Source organism: Myxocyprinus asiaticus, chromosome 3 (assembly GCF_019703515.2).
Source record: "Myxocyprinus asiaticus isolate MX2 ecotype Aquarium Trade chromosome 3, UBuf_Myxa_2, whole genome shotgun sequence".
NCBI classification, from domain to species: domain Eukaryota; kingdom Metazoa; phylum Chordata; class Actinopteri; order Cypriniformes; family Catostomidae; genus Myxocyprinus; species Myxocyprinus asiaticus.
Window position 1 is genome coordinate 66,261,499 of NC_059346.1, and position 10,355 is coordinate 66,271,853.

The following is a 10,355-nucleotide window of genomic DNA, read 5'->3' on the forward strand; positions in this document are numbered from 1 at the left end:
GACCTATATTATATGGACTGGTAATGAGTAATAACGGTGCAATAACAGCCTTCCGAAATAACAAGTTGGCAGTGTATTAATGTAATTGTAATTTAGGGTATTATTCCTGATTAAAATACCAAATAATAGTAAACAGTTATTGTATCCACAAAGAAACGCAAGAATCCAATTTCTTGGAAATGCTGTAAAAAGAGATGACGCTAGACTGATGCTAAACGCGTATTCCTGACCTAAATAATAATGCTCGTCGAATACAGTACTGATATGCATATAACCACAAGAAGGTGCTTGTTGAAAATCAACCGTTTAGCGAAAGCTCTTGGCATATGTCCCTCATGTGCAAGCAGTGTACACGACCTGTGCTTTCAGGAAGACAAAATGACATTGACTTTTCCCTTTTGGTGTCATATTGAAGTGTTTGAGTCAATACAGAGTTACATCACTGTCATAATAATTTATGAAACAATTTGAATTCTTGTGTTGATACTTATGTGGACAGCATGATAAAATCGACCTTTATTAATTACGAAACACTTCTTAAATGTTATCTCTTTCAATTTGTCAATCTGAACATTCCTACAGTAGACAGGACATAAGTGAAATCAAGTAACTTTTGCGTCAATAATTATTAAAAACAATAATTTAATAGTTTAGGATTTTCCAGCTGGTTTTGGATTTAAACTCCATTAACATTGTCATGAATCCATCCGTGCTGGCAGTACTTGCTTTGCACAAAACTATGATAATTTGCCAATATGAGAATGTACTAAAATAGTCTTGACTACTTGTGTGGAAAGATACAACTCAGTCAATTTATATAATTCGCAAATTAAGAAATTCAGGTGGTACACAAATGTAATTGTGTCGTTGTTGTTTTACAGCTTTTACATTTTACTCGTTTACCCTTTTTACAAACAAGGTTGTTTGTATGTCAGGATAAAGAAGCCCTCCGTGTCTTTTAAAGAAGATGGTAAATGTACACGATATTATCTGAACAGTTCGAAAAGTCTTCATCATGACCTTTAGGACTTAACTTTAAAACTTAACATTTCAATAAAAAACGAAAATGAATCTCCACAATTATTACTATTATTATTTATTTGACTATGAGTTTCTATCGCGTTGACTGTACCGTGAACCACCGTAATGTAATCCACATTATCCAGATACAAGTAGTCTATAATTTATTATTATTTTATTTTTGTATTTATTTTTTTGTAGACTCCGCGCTCTTAACTATAGATTGCATTCGTGCGCGGTCAAACATGTACCTTATTTTCAACTTCATTGATATCACAAAATAATATGCAAAAGTTATGTTAAACGACATAAACTTTGTTCAGAAACACGAAACTCATCGAATTACCTTTCTTTAATGTATACCATATATTTTATTTAATTGAGCAACATAGGATAAATAAATGAAGAAACTATAGTTGCCCGTCTCATCTTCAAAGGGAGAGAGGGATCAAAGTTACACGCTCCTTCAATTCAGATACGAATAATTGTTGGTGAAACAAAACACCAATCAAAAAGAAACATGTTTCATACACATATAGGCCTACTGCGCAGATGATCCTGGTGGAGTTTATGTCCTCTCTTCAACTTTCTAATGCAGTTTTCTGTGTGTGTATTTATAAAAACAAAAGGTATGAAAACAAATACTTCTAGGAAAAATAGAATACACCGACGAAACGAGCGTAAATAGTTTGGTGGTTTGCTTGAGCATCAGAATAAAATCGATTAATGAAATATGACAATTGTAGAGATTCGATCAAAATCAACAAACTAATCTAAGACTATCGTTACGATGCGCTCTATGAATAAACTGTTTTAATACAATCGACAATAAAGAAATTAATTTAATTGGGAAAAATGAGTAGAACACTCTTATTCGTTTTTGTTACAAAGAGTTCCGTGAGACTGTGTTGTCCATTCAATCGTCAATCTACATTACTTAAATAATCTACTTTAGGCCTGTTGGTTCACTGAACACTAGAAGAGTAGCCTAGTGAAGACCTGATAAACAGGCTGAAGCAGCTGCTATCAGCACAAACTGTGTGTATTTATCTGTCTGCATATGTGAACTTTCTTTCACCATACCACAAAGGCTGAAAATGTGAGAAAACACACCTTTATATAATTTTAGACGCTTCATCATGCACACACACACACACACACACACACGAAAATACTTTTTAGAATTTTAATTAAGACAGTACTCCAGAATACTCTTTGTTATGCAGGAACAAAACTTGTTCTAGCTCAGAAAAAAAGAAACTGTGATAGCCAGTTTGCTATTTGATCTAGCTTGTTCATACACTTGTGTGGATAAGTTTGTGGGTGTAAAGAGTCTGATCTAGACAGGAAAACATAGCAGATCTGGACAGATGTTCTAGAAAAGGTTAATTAAATCAAAGGAGTTCTTTAATTATCCCAAAAGAGTGGAGAGACAGATGTGCAGAACTGGGATTCTAACGTCATGTATCTTGCCATTGTGCTGCCCTTATGTTAATACGAAAAACCTTCACACATGTAAGACAATATATTTACATGTATTGGCTACAAGCAAAACACAGGTGGCTAGAGTTACAAATAATTATAAGAGACCTTCGAAGTGCCTCCTCTTGGCAGAGACCATTTTTTGGACATCAGGAAAGATGTGAACTGTTCTGCTGTGTTTTACAATGTGTCCTTGGCAGATGCTTTAGCACAAGGAGAGTGAGTATCTACAGTATGTTTAGTGTCAAGAATCAGCATCCCCCTAAAGAGTTTCACCGCATTTATTCTGAAATGGATACACTGCCCCAGCTTACAACCAAAACACAAGTTGTGTTGGTTTGTTGTTTAGCACCAGAAGTTAAATCTGCGGCCTTTGACTTTGACATGGCCACACATGTCAGCATGCTGGGTCAGCCCACCCTCCTGTGGCTGGATGCTGGTTTCTCTATAGGGCGATAAGATAGCCGATTCCTCTCCGCAGCTCAGAGCTCAGCAGAGTCGTCCCCCAACACCTCTCACCTCACTCACAACTCCACAGCCTGCTGGGGCCCTGAGCGCTGGGCTTGAGCTGACACATTTCTGCTAACAATCACATCACACACTGGACCCACAATCCGCCTTTCTGGTCCCCTTGGCTTTTTTTTCCATTCACTTCCGCAAGAGCCTCCAACCCAAGGATCAAGCTCCGCCACCCCCCACAGCACATATGTGTTCAGAGGTCACAGTCATTAAAAACAGTTCATGCTGTTTGCTATTACATTCTTCTTATAAAAACTTAAAGGATGATTTCACTCTTTTTAGTATATCATGCTGGACATCTTCAGAATGTAATGTAAACATGTGGGACAAAGAATAAGATGAATGTTCTCTGATGCCATGATGGGGCCAACTGTTACAGTTCCAGAAAGGTTGATTTCCAGTTACCTGCAACTTTGTAATAACATATCAATAGGCAATATCACACAAATACTACCCAATAAGATTCGGGATAAACATTTTCCCCACAACTTTCCTGCTTTTTTTTTTTTTTATCAAAACTGATCACATTCTTAGAATGTGGGTTTCACAATTTCTTTCAGTTCAGAATCACACTGAATATAATACAGTTGTGGTTGAAGTTTGCAGAATGTGTTTGGAAAAAAGATGAAAATGTGTCAGGAATATTGTTTTTATATTTCGTGCTAAGGCTTTGCCTTGTAGCTCATAGGCAGTTATCCATTCATGTATTCTGTGAACTTTATTCGTTCATTACCATCAGACATGTTTGTAGGCTGTATTATGCTGCCCTCTATTGGCTCGTGTAGAGTATTGAGGCTTGTCACAAGCCAACCATCATGAACATCCAAATCATACTAAAGAAAACAAAAAACATAAAACAAAATGTGCCTGATGATTAAAAAATATATCAACAGCAATAATACCAAATCAAACAACTATAAAATACTTAACACTAAATTCTTTTTCAAATAACTCTTCAAATTCGTAGCCACTAGTTTTGTTCATTGATCTACTGGGCCCCTTTACCACTGAATGTCATTTAAATTCAGCAGTATCATGACATCGGGCTGGAATTAACGTTTTAAAAGTAACATAAATATCATCAGTAATAACCACAATTTAAATAGCTACCCATATAGATATAGTCAGGAAAGCATCATATAATGGGCGACATGTTTGCAGCAGACTTTATTTATTACAGGTAGAGCTGCTCTACGGAACTTTTGGATACCTAGCGACATCTGTGGTTGAACTCGAAAATGGCAAGCAATTTGCGGAGGAATATTTGACGTCTCTTCTGCGCGGATGAATCTCATAAGGAGTCACAACGTGCTATTTTCACGCTGATATTATGTCATTGTTTAAACATTTATTTGGGAGATGGGTGGCGTGGGGAACAAAACTCGTAATACTAAAATATACAAACATTTTGCAATAATAAAAATAATCTCACACAGGGGACTACTGCTTACCTCAGTTCTTCTAGTTTTATTCAGATGGAATAATTCTTAAAGTGTATAGCCCCTACACCATGGCCCTTCTCTTCGGTTCACTTGTTTCCCAGCAAGATGTGCTGACTTACATTTATATTGTGGTTCTTGGCAAATAACATTAACATATACTTTTACATATAGTTAAAAGTATAGTTCAGCCAAAAATGAAAATTACTTCATGATTACACATATGTTGTTCCAAGCCCATATGAATTTCTCTCTTCTATGGAACACAAAAGGAGATGTTAGGCTGAATAATTGAAAGGTGACTGAGACTAACAGTTTGCCTAGCATCTCCTTTTGAGTTCCACGGACGAAATAAAGCCACATGGGTTTGCAAAAACATGAAGGTAAGTAAGTGATGATAGCATTTTCATTTTGGGGTCAACTATCCCTTTAAAAGTTCAGTAGCATCCCATAAATAAAATGCATGTGTATAATAAAGATCGATAATAAGATTAGATTTTGGATACTGTGCATGTTATTAATATTATAGTATAGTATATTATGTAAATCGGTAAACAGGCCTACTTTTTAAAATGACTGATTCACAAGGCAGAGAAAATACCTGTTTTGGTCAGATGGAGGTGTATCAGGTGTTTAACAGGATGAAGTAGTCTACGTATATGAGCGAGCAGCACGATCCAGGCAAAGCTAGGTCGCTCCGATGTCGCGTGCTTGCATTGTAGACAGCTCCGTTGATTATAAACAGGAGCGATTGGATTTTTACTAAAATGGCTATAGCGCCCGAACGAAATGAGATATTTTCACCAAACTCAGTACACGTGTATGAGCTCAATCTGAGGTCACAGTAAAAAAAAAAAAAAAAACGCTTGGTGGCGCTATAACATGAAAAAAACATGAAAACAAAACAAAACATAAACTATATATAATCGCAGCTTAGTAAGATATGTAAACAATTTAACCACTTAAAATTTTTATTTTTATTTTTACATTTGTATCATTAGATATTTGAGTAAGTTAAAACCCAATACTTACGTTTAAAAGTGTAATTCGGCAATTTCTCTCAAAAAAATCTTGTCGTCACTGGCGCGCAATGGATTCTGGGGTAGGCAAGGCCGCGAAGGATCCATCTGTTGTGTCCTTCATTTCACAGGAAACGAAGGACGCATTTGGAGGCTGCATTTGAAGGAGCTTTCGAATTGGAACGGCCTTTGTCACGCAACAGTGACACAATCGGCCTTCGAATGCGACCTTTGAAGGATGCAGCCTCTGAATTGGGACGCAGCTATAATTCATATCATTTGTTAGATCTCCTCATACTGAACAACTTTGCCTCAAGAACCACTACTGTCAATCAAATCGTTCATTAAATATTCATGATTATGTAAAAAACCTACTTTTGTGAACTAGTCCTAGGTTTATCGCTCAACCTCAATAAAACCAATGCAGTACAATTCTCTGGACTCTCTAGGTCACTCTTTGGGTAGCTATAACAGTGTCATTTAGAAAATGGGCATGGTCAAGTGTACAAAAAGCCCATAATTCCTAAACAAAAACTCAGAACTTCACGAAATTAGGTGAGCACATACGACATATGATTCTAAACAAGCATGCAGACATTTATGGAGATCAGACCATAGGTGGCGCTATGAGCTTTAAAAAGCTTTAAAAACCATGTATTTCCTTAGTAAATTGCCTGTATTTGCTGTAAGTGGTCTATTCCATCTATGATCTAGGTGGATACATGCTTGCTAAATAAAACATAATACCTTTTTACGCATGTGCTTAAAGGCCTTAAACCGCCTGAACCCCGTTAATTGCTGCTTGCAGCTATATTTATTATTATTCTTCTGCCTTAAAACTGATTGTGCAGACCAAACCGTAAGTCATAGAGAACTGAAACTTAGATGGTATGTAGTACTCCCCCAGTTTACAACAGCGAAAATTTCCGGCCCGATCGGCCAGATGGTGGCGCTATAACAAAGGAAAACGCATTTTGGGCCAGAACTCCTGAACCGTTTGTCGTATTATCAAGTGTTTTATATCATTGGAATCCTTGCCCCATCGGAACCAAACCAGTGCAGAAAGATTCAGCAGAGTCCCATTATGAAAAGTTATTAAAAAAAAAATAGAACTTTTTATTAATCTTCGCAACGGTATGCTAAAACGTAAGTAGCGCGTGGCGAGTTTTGCTTAAACAGTTATAACTCTTGAACAGAATGAGATATTCTCACCCAATTCGGTACAGTTATGTATAGAGTCATTCTGAGGACACATGAAAAAAATTATGTGGCTCTGCCTCTTGGTGGTGCTATAATAATTAAAAAATATTAAAACAGCTGTAACTATGGAACCGTTGGTCAAGTTGAAATTTTGCATGCAGTGTCTTTGTCCAAGCTACTATCATTGGTCGCCATCGACCAATCAAATTTAAGCAGCTATTACACAGGGTTAACATAGGCCAATCAGAATGAAACTCGGTGAACCTATTTGACTCTTGGCCTAAGAGGTCTGTGCAAAGTAAAAAATAAAAAAAAAGAATAAAAAAAAAATCGGCCACTGGGTGGCGTTTTCATGATTTTTGTGCATTTTAACGGTTGGATATAATACAGTGTTTTTAAAAAACACAAGTAATTCATATCATATGATAGCGCTTCTCGTTCTGAACAACTTTGCCCCAAGAATCATAAGTGTCAATCAAATCGTTCATTAAATATTTTAGTTTATTTGAAAAACCTACTTGTGCAAACTAGTCATAGGTTTTAAGATTGTTTGGAGTCCCTACATCAATAATTATCATAAACATGTTAAGTTTTATGTTTTGCATAGCTATAATAACCAGTGAAATCTTGTGGGCAGAGCCAAAAACACGTAAAAGGTGATAACTCCTGAACTTGACCAAACTTGAGACAAATTTGTAGGGCATCAGAGTGAAGATCTGTAATGAATTTGGCTGGGATTTGCCACTTGGGGGCGCTATAATAATAATGACAAATTTTCAAATGGCTCTACATATGGAACCGTTAGTCCAAATGACTTGAAATTTTGCATGCAGTGTCTTTGTCCAAGGTCCCAAAAGATATTTGAATAAATCTTCATATCTTGAAAAACATGGCTGCCATTGACCTATCAACTTTCAGCAGCTATTGTGGAATATTGAAGTCTTTTTCCCTCTTTGCAAGAAAACTCTCAAAGTCAAGGAGTTCCAGATGTCAAAGGTTAGGCTTTATTGAGCAAAACAACAAAACAGAGATGCCAGCTGATCATCTGAATATCCCATCCCAAACTCTCTTTTTTTTATACATTTCTGTTATCATCTTTAAGCCAATAAACATACATTTATGTTATCTTAGCCAATAAGCATGCATCCCCTTATCTGTTTGCCACAATTCATTTTTCAGATCTTCTGGCTACTTTTTAATAGTGGAATCCTGGCAACTAGTCTATTTTTAAAAAAGAACATTTAATCCCATTTATCAAGAAAGTGTACATTTCATGTAAACAGAATAGAGCAGTTTGACTAATGATTGTACAATCCAGTGCTTGAGGAATGCTTTCTCCACTGTGTACCATTCTGTGTAACATTGCTGAGGTGAGATGAAATAGCATATGTGCAACCTTCAAGGTTTCTCATAGCATAGTCATGTAGGCCATGCAAGCTACTCTACAAATATATTTTATATGTTTAATAAAAATATACTGTTTAATAAAAATATACTATATACAACCCACTTTGGGACTTCTCCAAGTCCCACCTCTATCACCCTTACCCAGAGTGCAACTCCACAAGTCAGTCTAATTCATTTCTATCAAGTGACTAATGTAAGTCACACATTCCTCTAACAATGACTTCTCTTATGTAGCTGCACTCCGGAGGAGAAACAAGACCAAACATCTTCCCCCACATTTGGCTAGGGGGAAGTAAAATATCTCCTATCCCTAACTAAGTCTTCCAGGGGGGTAACATAAATCAGAAACAAATCAAATTCTTGTATAAATGCATGTGCATGCAAATTCAGCCTTGCCCATGGTTATCATGGTTATGCTGAGTATATCAGTGATTAAACTTATTTCAGTAGATTAAAATATTTCAGTGATTAAACAATTTCAGCATATTGATACATCCCACGGTGCCAGAGGAACTCACAGACATTTCTGGTAGCCTGGAGCTCTATCTGGTGGTGTTGGAGCAGACAGTGGGTTTTTAAAAGTGCTCATCGATCCTTTCTTCATTTTATTATATCTTTATTATACCTCCAGTGGCACTCCCAGTGTTTTTCAAAGTTTACAAATACATATTATACTTCATTCAAACATGATTTACTTGATAACTTCGAAAATGATTCAAACAATAAGTGATACTTTTAAAATATTCAAAAAGTACAGATAAACAAACAAACCTTCTTATCGTTCCCTTTTAACATTATTTATTGAATTCATAAGAGATAAATAACTTCAGGAAGGGGCATATGCCAAAATAATACACATAATACCTTCTGTCTTCCTGCCTACTCTACCCAAGATCTAAAGTGCTACCTAATTTTGCATAAAAGAAAATACAATGAATATGCTGACTCCCTTGCTATTCAAAAACAATAGAAAATTGAAAAATAAAGAATCAAAAATAAAAAGTCTCCTCTTCCCTACCACTCTTTGTGTAATTTCGTCCAGTTCGTCCAGTCCAGGACCTATGGGGTACACATTGGTGACCCCAATGTCAATTCCAGATCGTTTCACAGACACATTGATCATTTGTTTGGCTGCAGTACTGGCCATCATTGGTCTGAGGAGAGGCATAACACAACAAAACAACAATATAAAAATAACTACAGCTACGGCTATTATTATTCCCACTTTAGTAAGCCATTCTACCCAGGATCCAAATATCTTGTCAAACCAGTTTCCAATATGCTGGTCTCTTCCATTTTCAGTCACCTATTCCCTTAGACTTTTCAGCTTCTTCATTGCCTCAGTAAAGGATCCATCAGGAGCAGTATTATTTGGGATACAAGTACAACAGTCAGCTCCAAACATTACACAAACTCCTTTCTCTGCCAATAACCAATTTAGTGCCTGTCTATTTTGCCATGTAATTTTGCTTGTAGGTTCTAGCTGTTCTCCTAAGGCCTTTAATGCTTCATCAGTGTAATTAATGAATCTCTGCTGATTGTAGTAAATATAATTAATCTATTCTGTATTCTTATTGAGTGTTATCCATATGAATATAGACTCAAAACCTGATTTTATTTAATCTCTAGCTTTAAATTCATGTGGTATTCCTCTTGGTTAGCCAATCGCATCTAAGTATACATGAGGGTCTTTCTGATAGGCTCTATTTACTCTGTGTTTGTTCTGTACAGTTTCTCTAGATTCATTCGGGGTTTCAGATTATTTTGGGTCCCAGTCTAACATAGTTATTTCTTGCACTAGTCTTACTCTTTCCACCCTTCCAGCCTGCAATCGTTTGCTTCCACAAATCCAAAAGTAGTCTGCTATGACAGGAGGAACTATAGTTTGGTTTTCACACTCTAAAAGGCATCCTTTCCAAGTTTTATTAAAACATCTTGGGGCTTCTATTACTGTAAAATTTTCCTGCATTGTGGCTGGTGCAAATATTATTCTGCTAAAGTTATAAACGTCTTCCTGATCATCCATTTTTTTTGTCCAGATGCCAAATTACTGCACAGTTGCCTCAAAATTTTCCCATATCAACCTCTCCTTTGGATTCATTAAAACACTTATATTCAAGCATGCAATTTATGACATATGTTAAGGGGTTTTCTCTTTTTCTCACATCTATTCTAACATCTAAACATTTACATTCGTCTCCCCAACCTTCCTGTATGTAATAATTTTGAAATTATGGATGTCCTAAAAATGCCAGACACTCAGCTGGGC